Below are 15,924 nucleotides of genomic sequence, written 5' to 3'. Positions count from 1 at the left end.
GAGCAGCAGCCCGGGCCAGGGAAGCACGCTGCCAGCCGCCCTCCGGCCAGCTCCAGACCAGGCAACCACTCGCTCATACGCAACACACACCACCTACCCTACCCTACTCACGTCCTGGATTTACAAAACCTCTCTGTGTTCTCTGGAAACCAACCACCATCTCTCTCTCTCTGAGCCATGGTCACTCCCATGCTCAAACAGGGCTGGGGGTATTTTTCAACATTTTATGTTAAAAGACTTCAGGAAGATCTGTCCTCATGGACCTAGTTACTGCACCCTAAATGGCACCCTATTCACTTTATAGTGCACTACTTTTGACCAGGGCCCATAGGGCCCTTTGTATCCCTTACAAAATAATTATGTGAAATTTGCAGTTTTCACATGTGAAATGGCTGTTTTCACATGTTGAGCTTAAATTGCACATGTATTACATTTAGAATTCATCTGTTAACACCACCTTTTCACGTTAAGAGAATAACTCAAATGTGAATTGCAGTTTCAACTTGTTAAAGATGTTCACATGTGAAAATCTGATATGCAGTTTCACATGTGAAAAACTATCACGTGAAAATCACATTTGCAGTTGGGTCATTCCACCAAACTTGGTCAAAAAACCGGTGGAAATGTGTCCTTTGGTCTGGAGTCCAAATGTGAGATTTTTGGTTCAAACCACTGTGTCTTTGTGAGACGCGGTGTGGGTGAACGGATGATCTCCGCATGTGTAGTTCCCACCTTAAAGCATGGAGGAAGAGGTGTGATGGAGTGGGCGTGCTTTGCTGGTGACACTGTCTGTGATTTATTTAGAATTCAAGGCACACTTAACTAGCATGGCTACCACAGCATTCTGCAGTGATACACCATCCCATCTGGTTTGGGCTTAGTGGGACTATCATTTGTTTTTCAAAAGGACAATGACCCAACACACCTCCAGGCTGTGTAAGGGCTATTTTACCAAGAAGGAGAGTGATGGAGTGCTGCATCAGATGATCTGGCCTCCACAATCCCCCGACCTCAACCCAACTGAGATGGTTTGGGATGAGTCGGACCGCAGAGTGAAGGAAAAGCAGCCAACAAGTGCTCAGCATATGTGGGAACTCCTTCAAGACTGTTGCAAAAGCATTCCAGGTGAAGCTGGTTGAGAGAATGCCAACAGTGTGCAAAGCTGTCTTCAAGGCAAAGAGTGGCTATTTGAAGAATCTGAAATCTCAAATATATTTGGATTTGTTTAACACTTTTTTGGTTACTACATTTATTTATTTTTTAGCAGACACTCTTATCCAGAGCATACTTTTATACTGGCTCCCCATGGGAATCGAACCCACAACCCTGCCGTTGCAAACGACATGCTCTACCAACTGAGCTACATCCCTGCCGGATATTCCCTTCCCTACCCTGGACGACGCTGGGACAATTGTGCATATTGATGCCATATGTGTTATTTCATAGTTTTGATGTCTTCACTATTATTCTACAATGTAAAACATTTTTAAAATAAAGAAAAACCCTTGAATGAGTAGCTGTGTTCAAACCTTTGACTGGTACTGTAAATAAATCACTAATCACATGAAATAAATAATAATCTTCAGAAATGACTTTGTCAAAGCAACACAATAACTACGGCTTTACAATGATGGTGAAAACTTGGAGACATTTTGGGGTTAAGTGGGTTAAAACGTCCTAGAAGTGACACAGGGTTGACACAGGGACATGTCAAAATGCAGAATTTTGTCACTTTAGTAAGTCTTTATTCCTATTAAAAATGTATTGCATTCTCCATGTGATCTACAGTGCCTTCAAAAGGTATTCACACCCCTTGACTCTTTCAGCATTTTGTTGTGTTACAGACAGAATTTAAAATTGATTAAATTGAGATTTTTTTTTGTCACTGGCCTACACACAACACCTCATCATGTCAAAGTGGGATTTCACCATGAGGCCAATGGTGACATTAAAACAGTTACAGAGTTTAATTTATAAAAAAAAATATTTTACCTTTATTTAACTAGGCAAGTCAGTTAAGAACACATTCTTATTTCCAATGACGGCCTACACCGGCCAAACCCGGACAACGCTGGGCTAATTGTGCGCCGCCCTATGGGACTCCCAATCACGGCCGGTTGTGATACAGCCTGGAATCGAACCAGGGGATCTGTAGTGACGCCTCAAGCACTGAGATGCAGTGCCTTAGACCACTGTTACAACACTGTCGTTACTCCACAATACTAACCTAATTGACAGAGTGAAAAGAAAGAAGCCTGTACAGAATAAAAATATTCCAAAACATGCATCCTGTTTGAAACAAGGCGCTAAAGTAATACTGCAAAAAATTTGGCAAAGCCGTAAACTTTTTTTCCTGAATACAAAGTGTTATGTTTGGGGCAAATCCAATACAACACGTTACTACGTACCACTCTCCATATTTTCAAGCATAGTGGTGGCTGCATCATGTTATGGGTATGCTTGTAATCATTAAGGACTGGGGAGTTTTTCAAGGATAAAAAAGAAACGGAATGGAACTAAGCACAGGCACAATCCTAGAGGAAAACCTGGTTCAGTCTGCTTTCCACCAGACACTGGGAGTTGAATTCACCTTTCAGCAGGACAATAACCTAAAACACAAGGCCAAATCTACACTGGAGTTGCTTACAGTTTTGACTTAAATCTACTTGAAAATCGATGGCAAGACCTGAAAATGGTTGTCTAGCAATGATCAACAACCAATTTAACAGAGCTTGAAGAATTTTGAAAAGAACAATGGGCAAATATTGCCCAATCCAGGTGTTGAAAGCTCTTAGAGACTTAGCCAGAAAGACTCACAGCTGTAATCGCTGCCAAAGGAGCTTCGACAAAATATTGACTCAGTGGTGTGAATACTTATGGAAATTAGATATTTCTGTATTTAATGTTCAATTAATTTACTAACATTTCTAAAAACATGTTTTCACTTTGTCATTATGGGGTATTGTGTGTAGATGGGTGAAAAAAATAATATATTTAATCAATTTTGAATTCAGGCTGTAACATAACAAAATGTGGAATAAGTCAAGGGGTATGAATACTTTCTGAAGGAACTTAAAGGGAACTTCATGTAATATAACAGGCTTTCAAAATTCTAAATGTGGGCACACATGTTTACTTAAAATATCAAAGGGATGTAAAAGGCAGTCTTTTCTTGGAACCACCCAGTTTCACATGTAAGAAAACTCCACATGTGAGTGGGGGTGAAATTTCATGTGGAATTGTAAGTTCACATGTGGGGGTGAAATTGTGTCATCTCCTCATGTGAAATAGTGTTATTCTCTTCATGATTTCTTATTTCTGAGCCATCCATATAATTGGACGAAACCCAATGAAAAGAACAGAGAAGCTACAGTTGAAGTCAGAAGTTTACATACACCTTAGCCAAATACATTTAAACTCTGTTTTTCACAATTCCTGACATTTAATCCTAGTAAAACTTCCCTGTCTTAGGTCAGTAAGGATCACCACTTTATTTTAAGAATGTGAAATGTCAGAATAATAGTAGAGAGAATGATACATTTCTGCTTTTATTCTTTCATCACATTCCCAGTGGGTCAGACGTTTACATACACTCAATTAGTATTTGGTAGCATTGCCTTTAAATTGTTTAACTTGGGTCAAATGTTTTGGGTAGCCTTCCACAAGCTTCCCACAATAAGTTCGGTGAATTTTGGCCCATTCCTCCTGACAGAGCTGGTGTAACTGAGTCAGGTTTGTAGGCCTCCTTGCTTGCACACGCTTTTTCAGTTATGCCCACACATTTTCTATAGGATTGAGGTCAGGGCTTTGTGATGGCCACTCCAATACCTTGATTTTGTTGTCCTTAAGCCATTTTGCCACAACTTTGGAAGTATGCTTGGGGTCATTGTCCATTTGGAAGACCCATTTGCGACCAAGCTTTAACTTCCTGACTGATGTCTTGAGATGTTGCTTCAATATATCCAGTCCCTCCTGCAGCAAAGCACCCCCACAGCATGATGCTGCCACCCCCGTACTTCACGGTTGGGATGGTGTTTTTCGGCTTGCAAGTAACCCCCTTTTTCCTCCAAACATAACAATGGTCATTATGGCCAAACAGTTCTATTTTTGTTTCATCAGACCAGAGGACATTTCTCCAAAAAGTACGATCTTTGTCCCCATGTGCAGTTGCAAACCATAGTCTGTCTTTTTTATGGCGGTTTTGGAGCAGTGGCTTCTTCCTTGCTGAGCGGCCTTTCAGGTTATGTTGATATAGGACTCGTTTTACTGTGGATATAGGTAATTTTATACCTGTTTCCTCCAGCATCTTCACAATGTCCTTTGCTGTTTTTCTGGGATTGATTTGCACTTTTCGCACCAAAGTACGTTCATCTCTAGGAGACAGAACGCGTCTCCTTCCTGAGCAGTATGACGGCTGCGTGGTCCCATGGTGTTTATACTTGCGTACTATTGTTTGTACAGGGGAACGTGGTACCTTCAGGCGTTTGGAAATTGCTCCCAGGGATGAACCAGACTTGTGGAGGTCTACAATATATTTTCTGAGGTCTTGTCTGATTTCTTTTGATTTTCCCATGATGTCAAGCAAAGAGGCACTGAGTTTGAAGGCAGGCCTTGAAATACATAATTTTTACATTTACATTTTAGTCATTTAGCAGACGCTCTTATCCAGAGCGACTTACAGTTAGCATCCACAGGTACACCTCCAATTGACTCAAATGATGTCAATTAGCCTATCAGAAGCTTCTAAAGCCATGACGTAATTTTCTGGAATTTTCCAAGCTGTTTAAAGGCACAGTCAACTTAGTGTATGTAAACTTCTGACCCACTGGAATTGTGATACAGTGAATTATAAATTAAATAATCTGTCTGTTAACAATTGTTTGAAAAATTACTTGTGTCATGCACAAAGTAGATGTCCTAACCGACTTGCCAAAACTATAGTTTGTTCAAAAGATATGTGTGGAGTGGTTGAAAAACGGTGATGAATTTTCTGGTTATTTTGATAAATAATTGAAAAAGTGATATTTTCCATTTACATTAGTGTAGCCAAGCTTAGTAGCTAGCTAGCTAGTTCACTTTTGTATGCAAGTCAATGAGAGCAAGATGGCATGTCGGATTACATTTTCATTCCGGTATATTTTTTGGGACTCTTAAATGGTTTTATTTGTACAAACAAGGGCTCATAATGAGTGTATTTACAAGTGTACATATGAACCATGCTATTGATATGTATTTTAGAAATGTACACTACCGTTCAAAAGTTTGGGGTCACTTAGAAATGTCCTTGTTTTCCATGAAAACATACATGAAATGAGTTTGAATAGGAAATATAGCAAAATGAATAGGAAATGTAGTCATTGAAAAGGTTAGAAATAATGATATTTAATTGAAATAATAATTGTGTCCTTCAAACTTTGCTTTCATCAAAGAATCCTCCATTTGCAGCAATTACAGCCTTGCAGACCTTTGGCATTCTAGTCGTCAATTTGTTGAGGTAATCTGAAGAGATTTCACCCCATGCTTCCTGAAGCACCTCCCACAAGTTGGATTGGCTTGATGGGCACTTCTTACGTACGGTCAAGCTGCTCCCACAACAGCTCAATAGGGTTGAGATCCGGTGACTGTGCTGGCCACTCCATTATAGACAGAATACCAGCTGACTGCTTCTTCCCTAAATAGTTCTTGCATAGTTTGGAGCTGTGCTTTGGGTCATTGTCCTGTTGTAGGAGGAAATTGGCTCCAATCAAGTGCCGTCCACAGGGTATGGCATGGCGTTGCAAAATGGAGTGATAGCCTTCCTTCTTCAAGATCCCTTTTTCCCCTGTACAAATCTATCTCCCACTTTACCACCACTAAGCACCCCCAGACCATCACATTGCCTCCCCCATGCTTGACAGATGGCATCAAGCACTCCTCCAGCATCTTTTCATTTGGTCTGCGTCTCACAAATGTTCTTTTTTGTGATCCGAACACCTCAAACTTCGATTCGTCTGTCCATAACACTTTTTCCAATCTTCCTCTGTCCAGTGTCTGTTCTTTTGCCCATCTTAATCTTTTCTTTTTTATTGGCTAGTCTGAGATATGGTTTTCTCATTGCAACTCTGCCTAGAAGGTTAACATCCCGGAGACGCCTCTTCACTGTTGACATTGTGTCACGGTCGTTGAGAGACGCGTCAGACCAAGGTGCAGCGTGATATGCGTACATGTTTATCAAGACTAATAAACACTTGACAAAATAACAAACCAACGAAAACGTGATGTCCTATGGGCTATACACACAACAAGCCTAACTGGAACACAAACAAGATCCCACAACTAAGGTAGGCAACATGGCTGCCTAAGTATGATCCCCAATCAGAGACAACGATCGACAGCTGCCTCTGATTGGGAACCACACCCAGCCAATATAGATATACAAAACTAGATATACACATAGAAATTCACACCCTGACCAAACCAACTAAAGACAACCGGGCTCTCAAGGCCAGGGCGTGACACATTGAGACTGGTGTTTTGCGGGTACTGTTTAATGAAGCTGCCAGTTGAGGAACTGTGAGGCATCTGTTTCTCAAACTAGACACTGTAATATTTTTGTCCTCTTGCTCAGTTGTGTACCGGGGCCTCCCACTCCTCTTTCTATTCTGGTTAGAGCCAGTTTGTGCTGTTCTGTGAAGGGAGTAGTACACAGCGTTGTACGAGATCTTCAGTTTCTTGGCAATTTCTCGCATGGAATAGCCTTCATTCCTCAGAACAAGAATAGACTGACGAGTTTCAGAAGAAAGTTATTTGTTTGTGGCCATTTTGAGCCTTTAATCGAACCCACAATTGCTGATGCTCCAGATACTCAACTAGTCTCAAGAAGGCCAGTTGTATTGCTTTTTTAATCAGCACAACAGTTTTCAGCTGTGCTATCATAATTGCAAAAGGCTTTTCTAATGATCAATTAGCCTTTTAAAATGATCAACTTGGATTAGCAAACACAACGTGCCATTGGAACACAGGACTGATGGTTGCTGATAATGGGCCTCTATACGCCTATATAGATATTCCATTAAAAATCCATTTACAACATTAACAATGTCTACACTGTATTTCTGATCAATTTGATGTTATTTTAATGGTCAAAAAAATTGCTTTTCTTTCGAAAACAAGGACATTTCTAAGTGACCCCAAACTTTTGAACGTTAGTGTACTTTTATTAAATTTGTATCTAATGGTAACATGCTAATTGCTAAACGCTATCTAGCTTATTGCTAGGCGCTTGCTAGCCTGACATTTCATCCTAGCTAGATATTATTAGCTTCTGTTATTGTTAGCTGTCCATTGGCTTTTATTACATTTAATACACAGGCCTAAAAGGGATTTTAATGTATTTGAAAATGTGTGAATGTGTTTGCTATTGGAATTAATGTAAACAGATACTTTTCTACAAAGAGATGATTTTGAATTGAACAGTCTATATTCTGAGATTGAGAGAAATTGATCATAAATATCCATTAGAAGAGAAACCCAGTGAAAATAAGCGAGCTCTCAGAGAGTGTCTATTGTTTAACTTGAAAATTCACGTTAAAATGTGAAAATGCACATGTGAAATGGTAGCAGACATGAGTCAGTCATGGTGACGTGATGAGCTAGCCCAGCCTGCGAAATCAAGCTCATTATTGGCCCTCTTGGTCTAATAGTCAAGACGTTGGCTTCTCCCGTGGTAGATGCAGGTTCAGCTCTCACCGATCACAAGAGCGCTCCAATAGAAATTCCAGATCACACTTGTAGATGATGTAATGGCGACGTTGGCTAGCAAAGCTCATGTGTAGGTCGTCTCACTTCAAACTGCGCATGTGTAGGCTGTCAAATCAAACGCAATCCTTCGATATGAAGTTGTTTTTTACTCAAATTTAAATGAGTCAGTTTGTCACTTTCACGAGGTTGGAGTAATAACATGTTCAACTATTTAAGACATCGGCTCGAATCTAGCTTGTGCCTTTAGATTTCGAGAACATTAACAACTAAGGAATACTGTTTCACTTCTTTCATTGTCTTCTCAAACCACAAACCCTGGCCTGGTCTGTTTGGTCTGTTCAATATTTGGTCTAATATATACATTTTTGGGGGGGGATACCTAAAGGGTACTCAAATAGCTAAATGATCCTTGGTATGACCATCTTAAGACAATTATATATGTCAGCTTATAACTCTCTCTCTTGCTTCTCCTTCATCTTTTAAGAAGTTATATTGTTCAAAACTGTTCAACTATTGTCTTTCTCAGTCCAGGCTCTGTCGCAGCCGGCCGCGACCGGGAGACCCATGGGGCGGCGCACAATTGGCCCAGCGTCGTCCAGGTTAGGGGAGGGTTTGGCCGGCAGGGATGTCCTTGTCCCATCGCGCACTAGCAACTCCTGTGGCGGGCCGGGCGCGGTGCACGCTGACTCGGTCGCCAGGTGTACGGTGCTTCCTCCGACACATTGGTGCGGCTGGCTTCCGGGTTAAGCGTGCATTGTGTCAAGAAGCAGTGCGGCTCGGTTGGGTTGTGTTTCGGTGTGATGAGTGTGATGGAAGGAGTCAGGCGCAGGAGGGTAATCACAGAATACAGAGTTTCTTCCTTCGTGGACACACAAATTAGCTCAAATAGCAATCAACAACACAGGCACAGGGGAAACTCTCATCCCTGGCAAATACACTGTAACGGTAGAATCCAATAATACATAGGCACAGGGGAAAATCTACCCTGGCAACAAAATGTACGAGTAGCTCCACCGAGCTACACTACTCTCACAAATAACAATCACCCACAAGGACAAGGGGCCAGAGGGAACACTTATACACGGACTAATGAGGGGATTAGAACCAGGTGTGTGTGATTGACAAGACAAGACAAATGTGATGAAGATTGGGGCGGCAGTGGTTAGTAAGCCAGTGACGACGAACGCCGAAGCCTGCCCAAACAAGGAGGGGAGGCAGCCTCGGCCGAAGTCGTGACATTCGGAGGACACACGACTCTCGACCTTCGCCTCTCCCGTGTCCGTACTGGAGTTGCAGCGATGGGACAAGACTGTAACTACCAATTGGATACCACGGAATTGGGGAGAAAATGGGGGTAAAATACCCCCCCCAAAAAGAAAAACGATTGTCTTTCTCTTTCTTTGAGTCAACTACTCACCACATTTTATTCACTGAGTGCTAGCTAGCTGTAGCGTATGCTTTCAGTACTAGATTCATTCTCTGATCATTTGATTTGGTCAACAACATGTCAGTTCATGCTGCAAGAGCTCTGATAGGTTGGAGGACATCCTCAAGAAGTTGTCATAATTACTGTGTAAGTCTATGGAAGGGGGTGAGAACCATGAGCCTCCTAGGTTTTGTATTGAAGTCAATGTACACAGAGGAGGACAGAAACTAGCTGTCCTCTGGCTACCCTACAGAGTTCTGTTGAGGCTACTGTAGACCTTCATTGCAAAACAGTTTTTTTAAATCAATTATTTGGTGACGTGAATATATTTAGTATAGTTTTTAGTATAAAAAGGATACGTTTTTTAATGTTTCACAATTTTTATTTTTATGAAATTCGCTGAGGAGGATTGTCCTCCCCGTCCTCCTCCTCCATTGGATGAGATGTTGAGCTGTTTTATATTACACACGCACACTCGCACACACACACACATAGAACGCCTCCTTATCCCGCGGCAGTACACATTTCAGCCAACGGCAGAGCTCTATCTATATAGGTGAGGAGGACAGACACAACAATGTGGACCATTCACCTCAGGAGTCCTCCCCCTTTTGTGTCCTGTTCACAATGAAACCGCAGCAGCCAGGCTACACCTCCTCAGACAGGTTTGGTAAAAAGAGGAAACACAATAGAGAGCAAGAAACATTAGTAGTGAAGACAATGTGGCTGAGGACCCATAGTACAGCTGCCAGCTGCCTGAGGAGAGGAGCCACTGAGGGCTGCAGAAAAAGCAGCTCATATCTTCTGACTGGTTATCCTTCTGTTTATGGGCCTCCTATACAGGACCTCAGGGCAAACTGGAAAACTACACTTCCCATACTCCCTCAGGGTCTAGAGAAAGCAGCTTACTGAGTCTATGGCCTTGGAATCTCTAGCCTACTACCATGGTAGAACTGCAGGGCAGTGGTACGGGAAGAAAGATTAAATAATAAACTGATTTGCATCATATAGCCAGGTACCTACAATACATTCCTTTATCCTTATGGAATGTACAGAGAGAGGACAAGAGACTGACAATCACTAGACTGGTGTCATCGCTCCCTTTATTCCTGAAAGTCAGACGAAAGACTAAAAAGTACATTTCCATGTTCCCAAACATGGGTTCAAAGTATTTACCAACATAATGTAATGGAGCTAACAACACCTGGGAAAAACATAAGAAGAAGAAGTCAGTGAGAGTTGGACTGGGTGTGGGAGAGAGGGGAGAGGGGACATGGAGAGGGAATGTTTTGCAACAGTGTTCTCTGTGAGAGATAAATGTATGAAATGTTATTGCGGTTGGTTTGGCTGAGCTCCAGAGGAAGTGTTGGGCTTTGACAATGCACTCACCAAGAATGCACTGCAGCTAAGTCCAAGTGGGCGTGTCAGCGTTGTGGGGTCGGAAGCCAAGTTTGGTTGGCTCTGGCCCCTCTGGCGCCTCGGGGGACTGCTGCGCTCTATGGAAGAGCTGTTATTCACCCAGCACAGAGAGAGCATAGGCCGGAGAATTGTGTGTGTTTTGAGAATCTGAATGAGTGTAAAAGTGTGTGGGTGGGTGTGCGCACTTGTGTGTGTGTGCGTGCTTGTGTGTGTATGTGTGTGCGCTTGTGTCACAGGAATGCTCTTTTACACATGTGCTCCCCTCAGGCATAAGACATTCAAGTTGAAAGATTAATCCACATGACATATACAACAGTTGATCAGTATCAGTTATTAAAGTGTCAAACTACATGGTCTGAATACTTATAATGGTGGTGGGCTGAAGAGCCTCATTAAGATTCCTGTCCCCTACCATTCACCTCAATTCACTTTTGTTACCATGCCGTTTAAAAAGATGAAATAAATCCAGTATGCTGAGCTATGACTTTGATCCACCAGTTTATAGGCTTTGTGTATGAATATGCTGCATGTCTTTGCACACAAACATTGAAACAGTTGGCCTTCTTGGTATAATGTTTTCCTACTGCGCAAAATAGTGAATGGAAGAAATCATTGAATGGGAACAAGAGGTCATATTTATGAGATGAAATGCTCTTGCAAGACACCAGTGCTATGTGTTTTACAACTGTCTGTGTTTTGAGCAGTGCAAATCCATTTGGAATGGGTGTTAGCAGAGTGGAAGCTCTGATACAGGGTGGCAATAAATGGTGATAAGAAGTGCTGGCCTGACCAGCCTCGGGAAAGGGGAAATGATGCAAGACAGTAGCTCTTTGTTTCAAGTTGCTGCTTGGTCAGATGCCATGGAGTTCGGATAATGAAGGAGTCTGGCTGGTGCACTCTGAAACTTTTGGCCAACTCTCAATTCCATCTCCCTTTCTCTCTATCTCTATATCCACTCCAGCCCCCCCCCCAAAAAACACTCTCGCCCCATTTCCCCTCCCTTTTCTCTCCCCAACTCACCCCCTTATTTTCTCTCTCCCACTTACAGTGTTGAAGTGTGTGTTTCTCTTGCGCTGAAGTCTTCCTGTCACACTTGGTTCGTTGGGCTCTGAATACCAGTAAAAGAATGGTGCAGGACAGCTTTTGCAATCTCCAGGTCTAAATGTCAGAGTTACATTTCCAAACAGCGTGCACTTGCCATTTCCTTCCATCTGAGCGTGCATTCCTGCAGACCTGCACATGTCCCGTAGGAAAACCCAGAATGATCTCTCCTCCAATTCCCTGACCTCACAAATCATTCAGAGGCACTTTTGTTTGACTCTTTCTCTCTAGTGCATGTCATTTGTATTCACTACTAGTAGAGAGTGGGAGAGAGAGTGGGGGGGAATGAGTACTACACCAGATGTGGAAAGGACTTTTGCAATATGTCATCCAAACTGCAAGGGGACGTTTACTTGAACCAAATCAACATGGATGAGTTTACTTGGGAAATGTGCAGACAGGTCTGTTCCAGTCACAGCACAGACTAACTGGCTGCACAAAATGGCTGCTGAACATGAGATACACCCAGCAAAGAAAACAGCAAAAGAAGAGAGAAGGATCAACGGATGTTATGTGGCCAAAGTTGGACAGGGTGATTGGCATCTGTTTTGACAGTCCAACTGTGTGTCTGCTGTGGCTGTGGCTTTCTCTCTCTGTGACTTCCAGAAAGGTGTGGCCTTACAGTAGGTCACATGTGGCCTGCACAGAACAAAGTCCTCTATAGGTGGAGGGCTGGTGACACACTTCTGTTGAAAGAAGGGCTTTGCTATCGCCAGCAGGCACTACAGCATAGTAGTGAGTCAAAGAAAACACTATACACTCGTAACACGAAAAACAAGATTACAGATAATTACAAGGACAATCAGAGTATATACATGTAGTATGAGACCATCTTGACTGGCTACTTCACCATTATGTATGGCAAATGCACCGCCCTCGACCGCAGAGCGCCACTGAGGGTGGTGCAGACGGCCCAGTACATCACTGTGGTCAAGCTCCCTGCCATCCAGGACCTCCACATTGGGGGGGGTTCTACTAAGCTAACATATAGAATTGTTTTAAGATGGTCATACCGTGGATCATTAAGCTATTTGATTTTGAATTTTAGGACCCCTGTATGTATAAAAACAAATATTTAAAAATGATTTGATAAAATATAGAAATGCATTGAATGCAACACTTTCATAAATAGCAAAAAAGACAGTCAAAAAAGGTATCATAAGGAATAAGGTTTTAAAGTTTCTCTCCTATATCTAGGAGATATGAGAAAGCTGAGAAAATATTGTTGTTTTTTGCACAATTGTTTTACCGCTTTCTTTTGTTGGCACAAAACTACCTCCATTCTTCCTTCCATTCATTTGTATGGGTTATTTTCAGATGATTCCCGTGACACTTGTGGGGGTAGAGCAAAACGGAGAACACCATCGTGTTCATGAGAGTCTCATCTTTCCATAGAGGGTCATAATAGTTAGTTGGCCAAACCGTTCGGACGCTACACCTACAGACGTTTTCATGAGTATACTGATTTCTGGGATGTCTCCTGGTCTGACAAACAGTGCTGTAGCTCTGCCACTTTCCACAGCAGATGCGGAAGGCCGATATCAGTGGATGTGGTGGATTGAGTTTAAACTGACGGATTTTGAAGGGGATTTTTTAATCATGTTAATTAGATTGACTCACAGGATTTTAAATATTAAACCCAGACTATCTACATACACACACACACACATAACACACACATGCATACCAACACAACACACACATGCACACATACATACACACACACACACACACACATATACACACACTTTCACACTCATCATATGCTGCTGCTACTCTGTTCTTTATTTTACTCTTATTATTATCTATCCTGATGCCTAGTCACTTTACCCTGCCTTTATGTACATACAGTGCATTCGGAAAGTATTCAGACCCCTTGATTTTTTCCACATTTAGTTACGTTACAGCCTCATTCAAAAAATGAGGCTGTAACGTAACTTTTTTTTTTTTTTTTTTATCCCTCATCAATCTACACACAATACCCCATAATGACAAAGCAGAAACAGGTTTTTAGAAATATTACATTTACATAAGTATTCAGACACTTTACTCAGCACTTTATTGAACCACCTTTAGCAGCGATTACAGACTCAAGTCTTCTTGGGTATGACGCTACAAGCTTGGCACACCTGTATTTGTTGAGTTTCTCCCATTCTTCTCTGCAGATCCTCTCAAGCTCTGTCAGGTTGGATGGGGAGCGTCGCTGCACAGCTATTTTCAGGTATCTCCAGAGATGTTCGATCGGGTAAAAGTCTGGGCTCTGGCTGGGCCATTCAAGGACATTCAGAGACTTGTCCCGAAGCCACTCCTGCGTTGTCTTGGCTGTGTGCTTGGGGTTGTTGTCCTGTTGGAAGGTGAACCTTCACCCCAGTCTGAGGTCCTGAGCGCTCTGGAGCCGGTTTTTTCATCAAGGATCTCTCTGTACTTTGCTCCGTTCATCTTTCCCTCGATCCTGACTAGTCTCCCAGTCCCTGCCGCTGAAAAACATCCCCACAGCATGATGCTGCCACCCCCGTGCTTCACCGTAGGGATGGTGCCAGGTTTCCTCCAGATGTGACGCTTGGCATTCAGGCCAAAAAGTTCAATTTTGGTTTCATCAGACCAGAGAATCTTGTTTCTCATGGTCTGGGAGTCCTTTAAGTGCCTTTTGGCAAACTCGAAGCGGGCTGTCATGCGCCTTTTACTGAGGAGTGGCTTCCGTCTGGCCACTCTACCATAAAGGCCTGATTGTTGGAGTGCTGCAGAGATGTTTGTCCTTCTGGAAGGTTCTCTCATCTCCACAGAGGAACTCTGGAGCTCTGTGAGAGTGACCATCGGGTTCTTGGTCACCTCCCTGACCAAGGCCCTTCTCCCCCAATTGCTCAGTTTGGCCGTGCGGCCAGCTCTAGGAAGAGTCTTGGTGGTTCCAAACTTCTTCCATTTAAGATTGATGGAGGCCACTGTGTTTTTGGGGACATTCAATGCTGCATAAATTTTTTGGTACCGTTCCCCAGATCTGTGCCCCGACACAATCCTGTCTCGGAGCTCTACGGACAATTCCTTCCAGCTCATGGCTTGGTTTTTGCTCTGACATGCACTGTCAACTGTGGGACCTTATATAGACAGGTGTGTGCCTTTCCAAATCATGTCCAATCAATTGAATTTACCACAGGTGGACTCCAGTCAAGTTGTAGAATCATCTCAATGATGATCAATGGAAACAGGATGCACCTGAGCTCAATTTAGAGTCTCATAGCAAAGGGTCTGAATACTTCTGTAAATGTGATATTTCAGTTTCAATTTCTAAAAACATGTTTTTGCTTTGTCATTATGGGGTATTGCGTGTAGATTGGTGAGAAAAAAACAAATATTTAAGCAATTTTAGAATAAGGCTGTAACGTATCAAAATGTGGAAAAAGTCAAGCAGTCTGAATACTTTCCGAAGGCACTGTATCTACCTCACATACCTCGTACCCCTGCACACTGATCTGGTACTGGTACTCCCTGTATATAGCTTAATTATTGTGTATTTTATTCCTCTTGTGTTACTATTTTTATTTTAAATAATATTTTTTAACTCATTGGGACATCATTGGGAAGGGCTTGTAAGCAAGCATTTCAAGATAAAGTCTACACCCATTGTATTTGCCGCATGTGACGAATAAAATCTATGAGAATTATACTATCAGAGTAAGGACAAACCAGAATAAAAGCTGTAGGAACTGGTACTGTATTCGAAGAAGTCGGCCATAACTGTATTTTTATATTATTATATGTAACCCCGCTTTTACATATATTTTCACAACTTTGATCATAATGGGATTTAGGAAGTGCTGCATATGGGAGCTATCAGCAAGAAAGCACAGCCGTTCTAACCTGCAGGGTGAGAATATGCTGTGTGAATGGGTGTGACGACCTTATTCTCAACATTGTGCGCTGACCTTAAGCATGAAGCAGCACACTTCCTAACAGCTCAGCCAAGAAACACTGGGGTTAGTTAAGATAATAATACTGCCCCTACCAGCATTACTGTTTCTCTCTGCTGTATGAGAGAGCGGGGTTTGTTCACTTTACTTGCTCCCATTTAAAATGCCTGAGCTGATGATGTGGTGGTGGTGTGTGGGAGGGAAGGAGGGAGCGTAGCGTAGCGCAGGGTGGGGAGATGACAGGCAGGCAGGTAAACAGGCAGGTTTTTTTTCTCAGATCTCACCTGCTCTGACAGACAGGCCCCAGCGCCACATGCTGCTGCGGAAGCCCCG

Source organism: Coregonus clupeaformis, chromosome 9 (genome assembly GCF_020615455.1).
Source record: "Coregonus clupeaformis isolate EN_2021a chromosome 9, ASM2061545v1, whole genome shotgun sequence".
Lineage (NCBI taxonomy): Eukaryota > Metazoa > Chordata > Actinopteri > Salmoniformes > Salmonidae > Coregonus > Coregonus clupeaformis.
The sequence above is the reverse complement of the archived record's forward strand: the minus strand, read 5'-3'. Positions refer to the sequence as shown.